General features: G+C 45.2%; 1 long non-coding RNA gene across 1 annotated transcript; it reads right to left on the bottom strand.

Annotated features, from left to right (window-relative positions):
• Positions 1 to 2,209: 2,209 nt before the first annotated feature.
• Positions 2,210 to 18,261, bottom strand: LOC140581352 (uncharacterized). The gene is made up of 3 exons (XR_011984443.1): positions 16,121 to 18,261; positions 3,636 to 3,729; positions 2,210 to 2,952 (listed from the first exon to the last, which is right to left on the bottom strand). It is a non-coding gene; the product is annotated as an uncharacterized lncRNA (long non-coding RNA).
• Between the last annotated feature and the right edge of the window lie 764 nt (positions 18,262 to 19,025).

Raw genomic sequence — 19,025 nt, 5'->3', positions numbered from 1 at the left:
ATCTCCAATCGGATCATTAGAAGTCAGAGAAAACCCATTTGTGAACACGTTCATTTTCACAGAGTTCTTTCTTTTTCTTTTCAGAAGAGGAAAGTACGCTGATTACATCCAGGCACATGAATGTCAGAGCCACCCTCTGTTATCTGCACTGATGACTGTTCATCATTGTCGCCGTGAACTGTAAATTCTGTTACACACCGAACAACACAATTTTATGACCTAATAAAAGTCAGAGGGAGTATTTGCAATTAGTTATAAATGAATGCACACTCATTAATTATAGTTACTAATAAAAATTAATAGCCTGGTGGGCAATGAGTACTGCAATGCATTATGTAAGAGCTTTCAAAGGAGTTCCTGGTACAAAGGTGCCATTGTGCTCCAGTCTGACTTTTTGTTAGGTAACACTGAAGAGAATATCTCTGCCCAACCATAAATCTGTTTCTTCCCAAAAATGTGCTGTCAAGCCTGGCCCACTTCAATGTTCCGGGTTTAACCTTTCATGGGTGTTGACAGGGAAATATTAGCATATCTCACAGCAGCAGTAGCAACTATCACATGGCTGGCTATGACAACACATGGCTGGCTATGACATCACATGGCTGGCTATGACATCACATGGCTGTGGGGCCGAATGACATATATGTTACACGTGAAGGTCATGTTCAAGGTGGAGTGACTGCTGTTGTATCCATAGCATCCATCCACCCACCCATCCATCCATAACCACATCCACTACAGGACCATGGGTGTCTGGATCTTATCCCCAGTAGCACTGGGGAGACCCCAGTTGGGATGATTTGCTGTACCCATAACCTAAACGTTTTTCAGATATAACCAGCTGGAGGCTTACGTTTGCAATATCTCCTTCCTCCATGTTTAGAATGCTAAATCATACCCCTGAAAATGCCTTGACCTTGTACAATTATTTGTCTACTTCAATATGCATTTTCATTACTATTGGACAATATCTGCCAACTGGCAGAAATGTCAATATGTCCGTATCTCCCCCCAGAGCCTTGTCTGGCTGCCGTGGGAGAAAATCCGATTCCGCGCCCAGCGATGGGATTTCCTGCTCCATCTAGCGGCTGAAGTCCTGCCTCTGGGAATCCTATGGAAAGGAGAATGGATCTCTCCAGATCTTTCCTGTCAGCTTATGGAGCAGACTGAAATTCTGCACGCTTTCAGCACATGAGCCACGGAGAAAATGTGGCTTTTAAATTATACTGAGGAGACCGACAGGCGTCTATGATGACTCACATCGCAAGCCAGCTTTGAAGTAGCAACAAAATGAACACCAAGCATTTCCTTTCTGCCACAGCCACTTTTTTTAAAAAAAAAAAAAAAACAGTACAATCTGCTCATTAAAGGCAATGACCCCCCTTTCAGCTGTCTGCATTTAATATCCCAATTACAACTGAAAGCTAACATCAAGGACAGATGGATGTTGGGTTGGGTTGGGTCATTGCATGATGTGGTGGATTCCACCAGGGCGTATGGTCAAGATGAGGTACACTCAAGCCACAAAAGGGAAGCTTTTCACTAATTCCCAATCAGCTTAATTATACTGCAGTATGCGTATAGAAGTGTTTACCTCTGAAAGTCCATAGCCACTCCATACTACAGGATAAGAGGCAGTTGAACTACTTTTCACTGATGCATCCAGAGTTCTAGATGCTCCACCTCGTACTGCAAAACCTGACAGACGAAATCGCACGGGTGGGAAGAAGGGGACTGAGTGAGATATTAACAGATGGATTGGGGACTTTCTGGTGGAGCATGTGAGACACACTCAGTTAAGCTGGAAAGGGCAAAGAGCAGCCGACATCGAGATCTCCTCCATCCACGTGGCAGAGGAAGGCAGGAAGACATCTGAAGATACTAGCAATGCACCATCCAATGGAAAGATTTTAATATACCATTAATAAAATGGTGGAGGACGATTCAATATGGCGGAACAGGCCTGAGTTTCATGAACTGTTAAAAGAAGCTCAGCGATGAGACACCGTGTTAAGGTGGCCACACGCTTCAAACGACGTCCGAACAAGACGAAATCGAACATGTCAGCGAGAACAATCTGTCGCATATTTACAGCAATGCTGCCTTGTTCGTTCTATGTCACATCACAAAACTAGAGGGCGCAGCATGATTTTGATGCAGAGGCCTCATACAGAGCGCAAAGTCATTTTAATACAAGGAGATGCACGTAAGTCATTTTAATACAAGGAGATGCACGTAAGTCATTGTAATACAAGGAGATGGCAGCTCTGTTAAAATGGAAGTTACTCTCTTTATTAACTGCCACGATTGGTTTAATACTAGCAGCAGCGCAGACAGGGAAGCCAACAATTTACACGACACAGTTACATGCTAATTGCATGGCAAACATTACACAGTTATGACATTTACTATTTACAGAAATACACAAATATACATATTAATTTGCACTATTTTCAGATTTGTGTGGTGCAGTGCAAGACATGCTGGAAACCACATAATTAGTCCTGTTGACCAGCCCCACGATGTCTCATTATGCCAGCCAATCGAGGACAGTAGGTGGGATCAAAACAAACAAAAAAATAAAAATGCCTCAGGGACCCTACATAGGTGGTGTCCCTAAGTCTAACTCATTAATTTTGATTCTAGGTTTTTATAAGGATTTTTTTAAGGCATAAGAGCTACCATAATTCATACAGAGGGGTCAACCAATAATATGTTCTGAATCAGTGAGTGACAGGGGAAGGGAGCCAATCAGCTTTCAGCTGGGTCCAGTGCCCTGTTGGTGTTAGCATGATCTGGAACTCTCAGGAGTGCCCCAACATACCCTCTGTCCCCATATGTCACAGATATCAGCCATCCGTCCTCCAGCGGCCGAGGAAGACAAAGGAGACTGACCTTTCTGTCACACCCAGGATGAGCGGAATTTGTCAAGCCCATCGGGTCAAAGAGTATCTGCAGGAGGAGATCCACGGTGTGAGCTCCTCCCCAAACCTCAGCACTCCTTTCTGAACATCACTGCCTCGTTTGTTACCGTTATTCAAATCAAATCAGCAGCAACAAAGAAACAACGGAAACCGTATGACGACGCTGAATTTATAATCAACCTAAATTCAAAACAATCATCAGAAAGATTTTGCGAATTAGAACAGTATCATGAAACTGATGGTAATAAAACAGGCTTACGAGCAGCGTCTATAAAAGCCTTGTGGGGTATTTCGTCTGATCCCAGGTCAGCCATCTAATAGTCTTCAAAGGACTGGGTCAGACCAGAGGCCCAAGTATTGGAAAAATATCCATACTTCAAAGTTAATTTTTGATTTCATTTCCATTTTACTCTTAATCAAACAGTTCTAATTCTGCTTTATCATTTCTCTCACACAATTTCCTAACACTTGCAATTTCCTAACACTAATGATTCCATACAATTACCAGCTCGAAAACTTGTGTTTACCAAGCTTAATGAACATGGTGTTCTATCGTAGGGTTATTTTAACTAGTTTCCTCTGAATTACAACATTTGAATCATGATTTTATATGTATCAGGTCAGGTCAGGTTGGGGAACACCCATCACACGGCGAAACTCCTCGGGATCCCGGCCGGCGACCCCCCAGGCAGATACACGGTCCAGTCTCACCCTCCGGAAGTGGCCATCCATCTGCCGCAGCCAGGTGTTACGTGGGCGTCCCCTCGGCCTGGTCCAGCCTCTTGGGTCCTCAGCAATGAGGATCCTGCGAGCCGAATCACCCTCAGGGAAATGCACCATATTTTTGTTTACACTGTGACTTCGTTAACATCAAACACTAACTGCTAATCAGAACAAAAGTATTATTTTCGCATACCATAATACTGCTTTTTTTCAACAGTGTATTTCTGGCAACGATACTGAGTATTTAAAAAAGAATCAATCTCACCATGACAGTTATATTATTACACGCTTAAAAAAATAATGATAGCTGACAGAGATGACAGCTAAATTCGTACACATTGAGTGACGTGCGAGTTGAACACGGGGACAAATTTCTGCAACCACAGGAGCATTCCTCCAGGGAAAAGATTTCATTGTACCGATAGCAGCCAATCACAGTTATTGTGGACAGCCTTAATTATGCGTGCTTTACGTGTCATGTGAGTGCATCCATCCATCCATTGTCCAACCCGCTTATCCTACTGGGTCGCGGGGGGGTCCTGAGCCTATCCCGGAAGCAACGGGCACGAGGCAGGGAACAACCCTGGACGGGGGGCCAGCCGATCGCAGGGCAAACTCACACACCAGTCACTCACACATGCACACCTAAGGGCAATTTAGCAACGCCAATTAGCCTCAGCATGTCTTTGGACTGTAGGGGGAAACCGGAGTACCCAGAGGAAACCCCATGTTAGTGCAATGAGATCAAATTATGTTTATCTGCCAGCCTTGATCTCAGTCATGCAATATGGCCACATGCTGCCAGATCATCTTATAACCTGGATGGGTGTTCTCTGATCAAGCCAACATGAAGGAGGCCTGGAGAACCCAAGAGGACCTGCCAGCAGAACACTGGGTGACCTCCGCTAGGAGGACCTCCACTCCTGGCCCGGACATGACACTACTGAAGATACAGTAGGCTGCGTCATTAAAGTCAGTTCCTACAGTATGTTGCGTCATAGTCAGCCCTATTGTGAAGGTCATGTGATTTCGAGCCTCCTCCGAGAATAATGGGATATAATCCTAATAGAGATGATAATATCCTACCCTATATTATAATAATATATTATAATATGCTATTACTATACTATAATTATACATATACACTGGTGTGGTACTTTTGCCTCCCACCTCTGGGGCCAGGGTTTGAGTCTCCCTCTGGGTTCCATGTGTGTGGACTTTGCATGTTCCCCCATCTGGGTGCACTATAATTATTATTAATTATATCCTATATCCTACAATAATTTCCCCTCTGTTCCTGAGCTTGCATAATGTCTTGTCCAGGCCAGGAGTGCAGGTCATGTGATTTCCGGCCCCACAGCAGAGATCCTCCAGTGTTCTGCAGTCAGACGCTTCTTTTAAAACCACACATGATATATGATACTGGTAAAAATGGCCACCATTGTACTGGGGTGGCTGACGTAGCCACAGCATACAGACACAGTGACACCTTCCTGTTTAAATAGGTGATGTTCCTCGGCTCAGTCTATCATAGCAAGGTCAGCTGACCATTCTGGTTCCTGATTTTTCATTGTGAGGAATAAGGGTGGGGCTGCCACCTGTCATGTGATCACAAGGTTTCCAGGGTTACTAGTTCACCTTTTTCTACCTTGTTTTGGACTAAATTTGGCATGTTCTCCTTTGAATTTCAAGACCTTTTGTGGTGTTTTGCTCCATTTTAATCCAGATCCATCCAGTCCGCACATTTAATAGCTACCAAGTTTTAGTGTCACATGTTTGCAGTCCCAGCCAGAGATGATCCTGGAGTCTTTTACATAAAAACTTGAATATTTATTCTTTGGCTAACATGTAAGGGAGGCAGGTGATGCGGACGTGGGTGTGGAGAAGGGCAGAAAGAATATTACAGAATATTACTTATTGTAAGCAGTGACACATTATATGTATAACCTGCAAAGTCTTTTTGAGATACAGCCTATGTAGTGTATAATTTTGGAGGAATAATGGTATAATTTTTTCCCCAAACCTTCATTTTTCCTGGCCTAGAAGAATTACATAGCATGCATTTGTTCGGGAACTGTCACACGGGCTGAATTGCTGAATGCTGTTTTTCAGCCGGATCAGAGAGAAATAGACCTAAAGACCAGGACATCGACGTATTTAGCCCCAGGGGAAACATAAGACACATACAATGCAGTACATAAACATGACTGTAATACAGCCAATGACACTGCTAGGCCCTGTTAGTGCTTAGTCACAAAGAGGTCACGTCATTGAAAGAAAACATGGTAAAATGTATTGTTTGGTTTGACTCTATGCATTTTCCCCTGTTTTTCTCTCGAGTGTGTGAGGGGAAAGGGATGTTGCTTGAGACAAGCTGTCTGAGACCACCTTAAGAACGGTTGTTTTTTTCAGTTGTTTTTAGCCGTCCATTCTGGTCCTTCCACAGAGGCGAGCGGGGTAGGACGCAGACACGGACCGTCGGCTGGCCACGAGCGTGCCGGGGTTTATCATCAGACAATGAGGGAAAAAAAATAAAAAACGACAGCTCCTCACATGCACCACCGAGCGTCTGATACCCATGTCAAAAGGATCCAGGAGGATATGCCGGTCTACAGAGGGCAGCAGCGCGGACAGCTGTGTGTCCACCAATCAGGACTCGAATGCAGGAGAGGGGCGTGGCTATGTGTCATAGCAGCAGGTAACCTCTTTGCATGATACCAGGGAGGGGCCACAAGGGCACTGGCCCCAGCTGAAAGCTGACTGGCTCCTTGAGTGCCCCCTCCCCTGTCACTCACCAAGTCAAAACATATCATTGGCTAATAATACAGATAGTCCCACTGTATGAATAATAGGCCCTGTTATGCCCACCACTTTTTAAAAAATCCTAGAATCTTGGTGAAAAGGGTTTGTTTACAGCAGTGTCAGGGGGACCAATGCGAAACACAGTAATATTCTCCAGGTTAAATTATATGATGTCCAAATATACTGCAAATCTACAGCGAATATACTGTTTCGCTGCTGCTTGTCTCCCTGGTTACAGAGCTGCCATATTTACTGGAAACCCAACAACAACCCTACATTGCTTAGGGGAGCGACCTGCATTTTCTGCGCATTTGTGTGGCCGCTTTGCTGTAGCTGTTCCAGTTTAGCATGTTTTCACTAGAAGGACTACAGCGGACTAGAAGCCTTTAAGTTACGAGGCTGAGCCCTTAAAGGCTTCGCTCCTCTGGTACCCGCCACAGACAGTGCAGTGAGCACCGGCTCCATAGCCAAGAGAATGTTAGAGGAACACTTTGTACATCAATATAACCAGATGAATATATTTTACGTGAATATATGTAACATGGCATATTGCTAATGTTTGAGAGCAACCAAATAAATGTCAAAATCAAACAATAGAGCTAATACAATAAAAATCATCTTAATATCTAATAATATTACATAAGATGGCATATATTCATCCATCTGTCTGTCTGTCTTTTGTAGGGTGACAACCTAATCCATATTAGGAGAGACACTTTGAGCTAGGACAGGGTTTGCAAACGACCATTTAAATTAAAGGGACCTGAATTTCACTTTAGCACTGAGTTCTTGCTGTGTGCTGATTGGTCAGTCCCCTTTAATCATGCATGTGTCACTAATGTTAATGTGAAACAGCTGGACGAGTCTTTAACTCAAGGAAACAAAGCAGTAAGAGCATAAGAAGAATTGCACTAATTAGCCGAGCACAGGAGCATTTCAGATTTACAGTAAAACCTGAAGTAGCTCATAGTGTCCCCCCTGGCATGGATTAGGTGGTCACCTTAAGCCTTTTGGTTGGACCAACTACACACACAATATGACAGTACGCACATCCTTAAACTGTAGTAGGTTTCTGAGGACGGACCACATATTGATGAGTTAAAATACCTGGAAAATTAACTTATTTTGTGTGCAGTAACTTCCGATGGCAGTGAGCCGTGTAACATACAGAGTGATGTCATCTGTTCTGTGTGTACTCCTGCAATCCGGGGGGAGACTTGGGAATGGGAAGAGGGGAAACGGTAAGTAGAGGATACTGTAATGAACTGCAACATGCTCCATTCGACACACCTCTATGGGTGCTTCGGCTCACACTGAACACGATCCCAATTAGTCATTCCCGTTCCACGATTCCAGAAACTTTGCTGTGTCCCTTTGTGAAGCGCCGGATAATTTGAACGCCAGCCCTGTCTCGCACGAAAACAAGTCATCTAGTAGAAGGCTGGCAGGTGGTGGCAACACGGAACACGGCCAGGCGGCGTTACGGCTGTGACGGGACACGCCTACCAAGAACAGGGCAGGTGAAGTGGGAGACCAGTTTGATCGGTCGGACGATTAAGGAATGAGGAAAGGGGAGGGACACGCCCAGTCCGAAACCAGCTGGTCTACAGGCCATGAGCCCAAAGAAGTAGGTTATAGCAAAACACACATAACCCAAAAATATAATAATACTAAAAAATAAAAAAGCACATATTAAATAAAAGTGTCACCTTTTTGGAATTAGTGCTTCTGGAAACTCCACATATCTCGGATCATTTTTAATTTTACATAAATAGTTTTTACTTAAGTCCCAAGCTTCCTTTATGTCAGGGGTGTCAAACTCCAGTCCTGGGGGGCCGGAGCCCTGTGTAGCTTAGTTCTTTCCCTGTTCCACCACAAATGATTCACCTGAAAAACTGTGTGATAATTAGCATAGGAAGGTGCAAGGAGTAGAATCAGGTGTGTTAAATGAGAGGAAATCCAAAAATGTGTAGGGCTCCGGCCCCCCAGGACTGGAGTTTGACATCCCTGCTCTATATGGATAAACAAACTTCCATAAACCACAAACAGCTCTCCTCGGTCTCTGGCGGACACGACTCCTCGGCTTTGGACCCGCGTAGCGTCGCATCTAATCGCATGTTACACGCCGACGGATCAGAAATGACAGGAGAGGCACCGGGCCGTGGGAACCAAAGCCTTGATCCGACGGGACGAGTCTGCTGTGATGCAGCACAGGTGTTCCCGGAGAGGCAATAACTTCAAAAAAACCTAATAAAAGCCATGCAGGCTTTCCATCTTCCCATCCACGCTCCCTCTGCCTGAAAATAATGGATAAAATAGTCTAATCAACATCTAAGGAATACATTAGGGTCGCCTCAATAAGACACCTGCCGCGTCCTTTTTGCGGACGGCTACTCTCTTGTCCGGGCAGCTCACTTGTTTTCTGCAGTGCCGAGGCTCTTCATCTCATGCTAGAATGTATGGCATTCCTAATGCACGTAGTTAAGGGCAGTAATACGAGTCCCCCCCTGTGTGGGGCCTGCCGATCAGCTCCGCCCCCGAGAATCCGGAGCCGACAGCCCAACCCTGCCCATCTTCTGCTAACCACTGCTATTATTAGTCAATTACTGTGCTGACTTGCTAACTCCCTCCTGAAGGCGGGAGTGTGAGTCCTGGGGGGCACAGCTTCTGGTTCCGGGAGTTTTGTTCACTGTAGGAGAGGTGTGGGGGTGGGGGGGGGGGGGTCAGGTGATGAGTAGGCTCATTCACTTGCCTCGTGCCTTGTTACCTTGTTATATAACACTGAGATATGTATTTTATCTCTCCAGTAATGGCATCACTTCACACCCTTCCAACTTCCCTTGGAATTAATATAATATATCCACCCATCCATCCATCTATCCATCCAACATTCTCCAGTCCCATCCCTGTGCCTCTCGGTTCTGTTCGTCCTCCTACCCAGAATGGGGTTACACACACACATACACACACACACACAGACCTGTACTCATATCTTTGTGAGGACCATCCATTCATTTCTATAGACACAACCCTAAACCCAACAATGACAACCTACACCTACCCAGCCATAACCTAAACCATTAGTAACCAAACAAAATACAAGTTTTTTGCCATTTTTAGTTTTTTTAATTGCAGTTACAAATTTTTATAAAATTGAATTTCCCCTTGTGGGGACCAAACAAATGTTCCCCACAATGTCAAAATAACAGGTTTTTATCACATTGCCAGGACATTTGGTCCCCACAATGTAATGTATATCTGACCCACACACACTCACTCCTGTCACCTTCTTAATTTTCTGTACTCTTTCTCCATCACTTCACACGGAGAAACATGCTCATATAACACTGAGTCCTTCAAGACAACAGCTGAGAACAGTCGCGGGACTCATATCGTCATCTCCCTCTGGATGTTAGGGTTAGGGTAACGTTGTTAGAATGGTGTGGGAGCGATGCGGGATTCGGATTGTCACTGTTGTCCCCGTGAGGACGTCCGGCCTGGGGTGACGCTGTCAGGATGGTGCGGGAGCACCTTGTGACTCGGATCACTGGCTCGCCATCGTCTCCGTGTGGACGTCCGGATGGCACAGGAGCAGAGCAGACACACACGCAGAGTGGAGCCCTGAAGGTTTTCAGGTCCATTGAAGTTTATAAGACCATTATACTGCATGTCAAATCAATGAGGACTCTGTGACAAATCTCTCCTAAACTCCTTGTTCCCCATCGCCCAGGCCTCTTGCCTGTCAAAGCTGGCCGCATCCGCACACGCCATGGCTCCAGGGAAGTTGTGAGATTCACTGCTTAAACACAGATTGGAATTTGGCTCAGTAGCCTCCTGCTTCCCCCTTCATTCACAGGGGTGGGGCACTCGAGTGCCCCATTTTGGCTTCAACCAATATGCATTTCACATTCAGTTAACAGACACTTCTATCCAAAGCAACGCACAATTAGAAAAGCAGGGTCAGACAGTTCCTCAAGCAATTGGGGTTAAGAGCCTTGCTAAAGGGCCCAGCAGTGACATCCTTCCAGCATACATTGGATTTGAACCAACAACCTTCTGATGACAGAGCCACACACTACCCCCTACATGCATGAAGTCCTATATACCTTTACCACATATTCTGATCCCCCATGCTGCCCCAAAATAGGATGACATGATGGTTAACTCGGTGATACTGTGGCCTCATGTTCTCAGATCAGAGTGCATGTATGTGACTGTTATTAGGTTCCCTCCTACACTTTCACAATGTACTGTCACCTGGACGGGGCAGGGGGGGGGGGGGGGTGTCACTAAATTGCCTGGGATCCAGGCTCACCACTACTCTGTACTGGAAAGCAGGGCTTCTCACTGGCTACCAGTAAACCATTACATCACTATTGCCAAGCAATGCCATGTACTTAGAGTACATGCATCTGTCCTACAGCCGCTTATCCTGGTCGGGGTCATGGGGAAGCCTGGAGTTTAGGATCCCACAGGCAGCATAGAGCACAGGGCATAGGGCTGGGTACACCACAGACAAGGTGCTGCTTACCTAGATCAGTGTTTTTCAGCCCGATCGTCAGGAACTCCCACACACATTTTTGCTCCCTCCCAGCTCCCCGAAGCAACGACGTGAACTGCCTGGGGGTCCCCAAGGACCAGGGTGAGAGACACTGACTTCGACTATAATGTTCACTAAATATATCCTTGCGTATGTGAAATTGATTTTTCTTGTGCGCAGCAAAGCAAAGCCGCTCGGAATGGAATTAAGGCCCACCCTCTACCCTCGTTAATTTAACGAACGCGTTTTTTCCCGTCTTGGAAACTTCAAGTTGAAATATACTAACCAAGCAACGCTCAGTCATCTTTAAGTGTTATCTTAATGGAGTTTTCCCTCCTAATTAAACAAAACGACATGCGCGAGTCTGACACGTATCAACGGGGTTTTTTCCGTTTGTTTTATTTAACGCATATGAGTGATCTCTACATTTGAGCTCCTGATTGATGCCTTTGAATCACACAATCAAACGAACATTAACGGTTCTCAAAACTTTAAAGAGAGCCGAGCCCACAATAAGAAATCCTGGTTGTACTCCAGTAAAAACACAGCGTGACACATGCAGAGAGTAACAGAAAAAAAGCTTTGATTACTTTATCTGAAATGATTGCGTGATTTCGGATATCTGCAAGTGGTTAATTACATAAACAAGAACAGTCTTAAAATCCAGGCAAAGTGTATTGCACAATGAGTGTATTGTCTGAGTTTTATTCTAATTTAGTTATTTCATGTTTTTTTTTAACCTTCTCTTTATTGCACAAGTACAGGTTAACACTTTAACAGGGTGCATCAATTTTTTTCATACTTTTTGTTTAACATCCTCTCCCTCCTTAAACCTCTGAAACCAGGGTTCGCGTCTCCGCTACGGCTCCGTGTGTGTGGAGTTTGCAAATTCTCCCTGTGTCATCATGGGGTATCCTCTGGGTACTCCGATTCCCCCCCTACACAGCCCAAAAACATGCTGAGGTTAACTGGAGTTGCCAAGTTGCTCATAGGTGTGAATGGTGTGTGACTGTGACCTGTGATGGGTAGGCACCCCATCCTGGGTTGTTCCCTTCTTTGTGCCCTGTGATGGGTAGGCACCCCATTCTGGTTTGTTCCCTACCTTGTGCCTGTAGCCTTCGGGATAGGCTCCAGACCCTGAATAGGACAAGTGGTTACAGAAGATGGATGGATGGATGGATGGATGGATGGATGGATGGAGATCACATTAATGAAAAAAATCATCCAATTTTCAAAAACAGTAAAAATCTAGCACTTTCTGTTCTAAATACAAATAATTTATTTGCACAGAATTTATTATTCTTATCTTAAATATTTAATACTTATCTCTAGTATCACAATATTCTGTTTTTCAGGACATTTTATTTGCGTACTTTTAAAATCTGTTTGCACTACATTTACTTATTGCAGCATGTGTGTCTTTGCGCCCTGTCTGTCAGGCGCTATAAATATGTTTGTCTGTGTGCCACATTCTTGCTGCTGTATGCACCAGAATGTCCCCCCGGGATCAATAAAATGCATCATAATCCATCTTTAAAATATGATTTTCAGCCATTTGTCTGCTTTAAGAAAATTATGTTCCCTTGTGCATTCATTTTGAGTTTTAAGAAATACTGATTACAGATGGCACATTTCACATATGCGGCCAACATCACAAAAATTACTCAAGGTAGTTAGCTGGATTTATTAAAAAATGTGAAGTATCAGCTACATACTGACTTTATGTACATCACTGTTTTACTTCTGTTACATTTTGGTCTTACATTACGTAACATCAGTGTTGTGTCAGTGGTGACATTTTTGGGTTGGTTTTTTTTTTATTCTAAAAGTAAAATTAACTTTGATGATACAGACCTTTGGAAAGCCCTGCTCAGGGGCAACATGGGTAAGTATCAATACATTCAAAACAGAAAATCTTTATTCCTTTATACATCTTTTTTGGAATTGCTGACCTGCTTCTTATGTCCAGAGGCAGTCAGAGAGGTGTACATCAATATGTTTAGCATTGAAAAATATGAGATGGACAGAGTTCCATATTTATGCTCAATATTCATTTAAAATTTATAGTTATTTCTGTTATTACCAAGAACTGTATCGTGATGCAAATGCAAAAATGCATTAAGAAGAAATACAAACACAGAAAGACACACGTTGTACATTTAGCTTTTTCACATTACGTGACTCTTTTCAACTGTAAAGAAGAACAATCCAGGCCAAATTCCCTGGGGTGGGGGGGGGGGGTTTAACATCAAACCCTCGAAAAGCTTGTGCAAGCGTGATGATACACGGGGAATTTTTTGAACAACGTTGTCGGGCAATTTTGCTGACCAATGTTGTTCAGGCACTTTCCCATTGATATTAGGCAACAAATTGCTATTAGAAAACTATGATTGGCAGTGGGAGACTTCCCACAATCATCCAGAACCTGATGAATCGCCCTTTGTCTAACCTGGCTGGCAAATATCTGGAAAAATTGCTCAAAAATTACCTTTACACTGCCCCCACAAATTAAATATGGTGATCAGTGATGCCTACTCCAAAACTGCCATAAGTATACCAGTCAGACTGTTCAGGAACTCTGATACTAAACATCAACTAGCTCTCATTCAGGTAGACTCATGCGGAACAGCACTATGGTGAATTTTTAGGTCATTTTAAAGTAGCACTTTGTTGTACAAATTCTGTCACGATGGTTGTGGCCTAGATCCTAAACCGTTCAGCCTAAAACAAATTTTAACTTCCCACTGTTGGTAACGTGTAATTGGATAGCACTTTCGGCAGGAGTGCAGTAGGGTAAGGGGTACCCTGACAGATTTTGGGGGGGTTCAGCATTTTACCCTTGGATAAATAAAATTATGTGTCAAATTGGCCAGGGGGGCCAGAATTTCTAGCTGTGCCCCCGACTTTGAGTAAGATTTGCACGGCACTTTGACTCCTTGGAATTCCACAGGAAATCAAAATTAATTTTCCGAAACCTAGACTCTGACCTGTTCTGACTTTGGCTCGCCGCCTGTCCCCCCCGGCTGATGGAGTATGGGACCTGGCCAGTAACACCCCCCCCCATCCTCGGCAAAGCCAACGCCCTGTTTAGATTCTCAGCACAGACGCCGGTGCGTCCTCCATCACGGCCAGGGGCCTGCAGGCAGTCGGCCCGCGCTGTGCCAGAGCAGCCTTCCTAATGAGGTGCTAAATGATTCCACCGGTGCCCCCCAGGAGGTGGCCCGTCCGCAAACACAAACCGTCGGAAGCGTCGGCGGGTTCCACAAGGATGTCTGCCAGGCAGAATTACAAGCCGGGCCAGGAGTGGCAAAGGCTGGCCATGCGGCACCTCCAGAGCATCAACTTGTGAAGAAATGTGGTTCAGCTTTCCTGGGCAGGATATATACATGTAAACCTGAGACACCGATCCACCCAAATGTGGGTTTTTAGATTCCAGAAAACTCCACACAGACACACATTTCCTACGATTTACGGTGCTGAGCAGACATTTTTATCCAAAGTGACTTTTTTTTTCTTGAGAAAGGAGGGTCCCATTGTCCCTGGAGCAACTGGTGGTTGAGGGTCCTAATCAAGACCCCAAAAGCGACATCACTCTGCCGAGCCAGGACTTGAGCCGGCAACCTTCTGATCACAGCATTCTAAACTACAAAGTCACACACACACACGCACACAGCTAGATGGGATCTGAACCCGCAGCCCTGGAGATGTGAAATGAGATCACGACCCACCAGACCACTGTGCTGCGCCAACGGAAATGACACCCGGCAGCAGAGAGACGGCGGCTGCAGCGCCCCGGCTGGGGGAGAGACGGCGTGTGAAATGGCACTCTGGCGAGTCACACTCCTACAGGCAGCCTGCCGCACTGGCAGACGTCCACCGAACCACAACCCGGGGTAGCCGTCGTCACGGTGACCGGTCCCCGTGCTGACCGCGCATCTATAAGGAGAGAAAGGGGCTCGTTTTTAATAGCTCTCACCGGTGACTATGAGCGCTGCTGATCGGTGCCCCCCATTGGGAGAATGCTTCTCAGTTCGTCTCAAGCCAGAGCAGTTGGCATCTGATTTAGCCAGACTTCTTAAGTGGGATATTAAAATGCTCAAAACAATCAGCTTTCGCCTGTTATGTACTCATTCCATCCATCCATCCATCCATCCGCTTATCCAGGTCAGGGTCATGGGGCCTGTTATGTCCTGCTCTCACATCCATATTTTTATTTTGGAGGCTCAGCAGGTTAAACTTCTGTGTCTGTAACCAGAAGGTTGCCAGTTCAAATCCCATGCTTGGCAGAATAGTCATATCTCTGTTGAACACCGCCCTTAACACTTGACCATTCCTCGCCCCCCCCCCCCCCAAATGATCCAGTGGTGCCGGATTTTTGGCTGACCCTGTACTTGGACCCCAAGCCCCATTCTCACTGGTATGTGTGTCTTGTCCTCCATAACTATTTACACACGCATACATACTCATAGGTGTGTAATTCTGCCTTTGTTGGGACTCTCCATTCATTACTATGGGGAAAACTCTAATCCCAACAATCCCTTCATCCCTACCCAGCCCTAACCTTAACCACTAGTAACCAAACAAAATACGAGATTTTTGGCGTTTTTAGTTTTTTGATTGCATTCACAGATCTTTGTGGGGACCTGAAAAATGACCAAAATAACAGGTTTTTATTACATTGTGGGGGCAGCAACTGAATACATATAGAACACACAGAGGGTCATGTGGTTTAGTTACTGTTTGGTTGAGCATTAGAGCAGCTAAGATGTGCGATGTTTTCGATTTCCTCCATCATCAGTGCCAGACCTGGTGGGTCCAGCCCAGCTTCTGGGATTTTCGCCCACTACGGTGTTTAGAGCGAGAACAGCGCGATAAACAAAAAGCACCCAGTCAGCTGAACCTCACGGGGCAGAAAGCGCCTCGTTAACGAGGGAGGTGGCAGGAGGATCGTCAGACTCGCCAGCTAAGCGCGAGGTCAACATCTCTGAAAGTACCGCTCATCAAACCTTGAAGTGGTTCTGGAGGCAAAAGGGAGTTGAAACCTGGACTAGGTAGCTATACCTAAGAAAACAGCCACATAGAGTATACATGCATAAACATTCTCTATCTGTCCATTCACCACAGAACTTACCCAGGACAAGGTTGTTGGTTCAAATCCCAAACAGCAGAGTGGTTTGAGCAAGGCCCACCTCCAATTACTCCAGGGACCATCTGTCACTTTGGATGCTAGCAATAAACAGAATGCAAAATTATACACTACCTGTCAAAAGTTACTGCACACACTGAGATTTAAATGTTACTCACTTAACATTTACCAAAAATACACTCAATATTCTTTGCTAACAAATAAATTTACAGTATGTTCACCATTTGAGTACCTTTATTAGCAAAAAAAAAGCAATATCTTTGATTCATCAAAGTAACCTCCTCTAAGAGTTATAACAGTAAATATGAGAAAAACTGAGGCATCCTTTCTGCAAGGGACATTAAATACTGCCCTGCTTCATTGGATGATTTTAACTAGTGCATTTAAATTTAAAGGACAGCCTAGAATTTGACTCTGCCATCACCACACAACCGGTTAATAGGATGTCAGACATGTTACAAACTTGTTTTATTTGACATATTTTAATTTATGGTTGTTCACTCAGCTTTCCAATGCTTCACAAGAATAAATAATCTGCAGTTTATGAAATTAATAGAAAAGTGGTAAAGACCTGTGGTGTGGAAGAACTTTTCACTGGTAGTGTGTGGATTCTATTCACTGTGTTAAATACAGTGTGGCACCTGCTGATATTACTAAACACACACGCGTGCGCACACACACACACACACACACACACAAAGATACACAACCACCAAAATAATAATGGGCCAGGTATGGGTGTAATGGCACCGCTGAATGATTCCAGCGCTTCATCCCAGGCACCACCACATCGCACAAAGTACGAAAAATACCTTGATCTCGAAGTCATCATTTCACGGTCCACAGCCTCCAAGTCCTGCCACTGTGAAACATTAGAGTCGGACACGGAGCCCCGAGCTCTCCATTAGAGGGGACAGCCTCAGCGAGAAAACATCTGTAATGAACACCCAGGCAGTCCACAGCCCAGTATCATGAATGCATGAGTGGCGCCCCCTATTGGTGGGCCGGTCTACTGCTTTGGGTTCTGCGTACTGTTGGTTGGGACTAGGTCATGTTAACACGCCTTTGCATAAGTTAGCATATGATTCCTTCCAATATCAAGGTTTTCTGCACACCTATTGCACAAATAAAGCTGGATATTTTAGAAGTATTCTTTACCTAAATACCTTTTGCTAAGGTCCATCGAACTAGAAGATCTTAGCCCGCATTTGCTGCAAAGCCCCTCTCCCACGATTCTATTTTAATATCACTTCAGAATTTTTAATACTAATGCGACTGCAAGCGAGAGATGAACATTTTCAACACCTGCATCTCAAACAAGGCCGCGGAGCAAAGCGAAGCTAATTCTGTTAGAACGGTGCTGCACAGCGGGCGGTCTGCAGCGCTGGTGCCAAGCGGAGAGCTTCTTTTCAGACGAGGATCCAGAAAAAGCCGAGAGAACTCATCAGCAGCCGCGCACATAATCTGAAGGATGCGAAGCTGATTGGCTGTTTGTCAGAAATGTTTAATCAAACGGAAAAAAGGGAATTGAAATTGAGCCACCATGCAACCCTGTGACCTACTCACTCACTGACTTTGAGTCTGTTAAAAGAGAACAACCTAGTGCACACAAAAAGATTACAGTGTATCATATGTTCTAGGGTACACCATAGAATCAGGGGGAGGTAATTTCTGGGAGGATAGTGTGGACTTCAGCTATTAAGAGGTCCTAAGATAGACCTGGATCTCAGCAAGGCTGCGAGCAGCATGGGAATTATTTAGTCCAGTTAAGTCGAAAAGGCCAAAGCACTTAAAGCCAAGGAGATGCAAACAGTCCTCTTATGTCGCGGGAACATAGAACAGATTGAAAAAGTTCTTTTTTAGGATATTGACCTACACCTCAAAGATAAAACTGTTCTTTTTTTAGTCGTCACCAGTCAATCATGGCTAAAGAAAAGCTTCTTAACCGCATTACTGTTCCTGCTTCGGCTCTCATGTGGGGGGAGTGGTCAGGTCAAAGGGGTACAGTATGGTGACAAATCGACAAGCGTGTGCACAAGCGGCCACAGTGCACAGTGTAGCGAGAGGGCGGAATCGTGACGACGCAGAGCCCTGGAAAGGTGCTAAACCACTGGAATCACAAAGGTGATATTTAAAAAAAATATATCTCTTTAAGCGGCTGATGCTAAATTCACCGACATTAAGCATTTCCTCAGCATACAAAGCCTGTCAGCAGTTTCTTGGTCAGGAGAGCCAGGCCCAACCTCCACGGAGGCAGTGTGACTCAGGGTCAGACTTCTGTGCCTGTGATCAGAAGGTTGCTGGTTCAAATCCTGTCTTTAGAAGAATGGTCGCATGTCTGCTGGGTGCTTGAGCAAGGCCCTTAACCCCGCCCCCCCCCACCCCAAAATGCTCCAGGGGCCCGAGATAAATGGGTAACCCTGTGCTTGGGCCCCAAGTGTCAAAGTGAGCACAGGGCCCCAATACACTATGATTGTGTATTCAAGGAGAGTAAGATGGCACATAATAATGAGCATTCTGATGTGCTTGTGAAAATTAATTTTATTTATTTTTCCCTGAAGCCTGTGGTACAGACCATGGCGGAAATCCGCCTCTGGAGAGGCACTTGACCACGTTACCTGGCTCTTCGTGACTTTCTGAAGATGGCTTCGTGTATCAGCAGGTCCAGAGGTTCACCTGCACTCCTCCGCGTTTTGTGCGACATCCCGATCACTCTTCCGAACTACTGACGCGCCACCCGTTCTGACCTCGGTGGGCGAGGTGGCGCTCGTTAAGCGTGGAGGCTAATGCGACAGTAAACGCGCAATTAATTGATGAAGCCGGGGGGGGGGGGGGTGGGGTATGGGCGGGGCTTGGTGGACGGGAGTGGCGGGCGCATAGTCGCCAATGA

The sequence above is a fragment of the Paramormyrops kingsleyae genome, chromosome 20 (assembly GCF_048594095.1).
Source record: "Paramormyrops kingsleyae isolate MSU_618 chromosome 20, PKINGS_0.4, whole genome shotgun sequence".
NCBI classification, from domain to species: domain Eukaryota; kingdom Metazoa; phylum Chordata; class Actinopteri; order Osteoglossiformes; family Mormyridae; genus Paramormyrops; species Paramormyrops kingsleyae.
Note: the sequence above shows the minus strand (reverse complement) of the source record. Positions and strands in the feature narration are given on the sequence as shown.